This window comes from Vigna radiata, chromosome 9 (genome assembly GCF_000741045.1).
Source record: "Vigna radiata var. radiata cultivar VC1973A chromosome 9, Vradiata_ver6, whole genome shotgun sequence".
Lineage (NCBI taxonomy): Eukaryota > Viridiplantae > Streptophyta > Magnoliopsida > Fabales > Fabaceae > Vigna > Vigna radiata.
This window is the reverse complement of record NC_028359.1, coordinates 20,647,911-20,649,220: the sequence shown is the minus strand read 5'-3', so window position 1 is coordinate 20,649,220 and position 1,310 is coordinate 20,647,911.

The following is a 1,310-nucleotide window of genomic DNA, read 5'->3' as shown; positions in this document are numbered from 1 at the left end:
TGTTAAATAAAAATATATTCATATTCTATTTTTTAGGAGGATTTTAAGCATTATTTAAATTAATTAGTTTAGCATATATTTTTTAAAAGTCAGTTACAAATTATGTAGTATAAATATTTATGCTTATGTTCAATAAAATATATCAGTTTCCCTTTTATTCTTTTGCCTCTTATACGTTAAAACCAACAAAGCTGAAGGCAGAAGAAGAATTTTCAGAGATCATGTATTCAACTCTATATGTAAGTAAGATAAAGAGCAACTTACGCTCTTAAATTCTATTTTTCACTTTTATACATCACATTTTTGTATGATTTGTATCTTCCATACTATCTTCTGACTGATTTTCTTACATAGTAAAAATGATATTTTATATTTTAACTAATTTTGAAAACTTTGTATTCATAGAAAAAAGTGATTTTTTTTTCAAATTTCTGTGCAAAATATTTTTGACGAATTCTGAAAAATATTTCGTAGATAGTTTTTACAAAATTTCTGCAAAATATAATTCGCAATAAATATTTGGTTTAATAGGTTCGGATGTCCCTATATTTGAGAGTTTGTTTCAATTGGGTCCTCCAATTTTTGAAGTGATCAATTAGGTCCCTAATTTTGTCAATTTGAATCAATAAAAGTCTTTCCGTTAAATGCAGTTAACACCGTGAAGTTTTTGAACATGTGGCACACTGACGCTTCCAGGTGGTACCGTTTCACGTGCATAGGTGGATTATAAAAGGGTGAAATCCCTAAATTAAAGGTGTATTTAAGAGATTTCACCCTTTTATAATCCACCTATGCACTTGAAACGATGCCACCTAGAAGCGTCAGCGTGCCACATGTTCAAAAACTTCACGTTACCTGCATTTAACAGGAAGACTTTTATTGATTCAAATTGACAAAATTAGGGACCTAATTGATCACTTCAAAAATTGGAGGACCCAATTGAAACAAACCTCCAATTATAGGGACCTCCGAAACTATTAAACCTAAATATTTCTAATTTCTTGTAAATTTATTTCGTTCGAAAAGTTAAGTTAAAGCAATTTTAAACTATTAGCTACGAAAACATTATGATAACTTAAATAACAGATATTATTTTATTAAATTAAATATAGCTCAATATTTTTCATATTAAGTAAATATTAACTAAACTAAATGTAATTTTATAACGCAAAAGTATTTGTCAAATTCCATTTGTTCGCTTTTTTTTCTAATAAAATTATTATTGTAATCATAAAAGTAAATTTAAATAATTTTTATAATTTTATTGTATGTAATGTTTATTTTTTTTAGATAATTCTTTCATCATAATA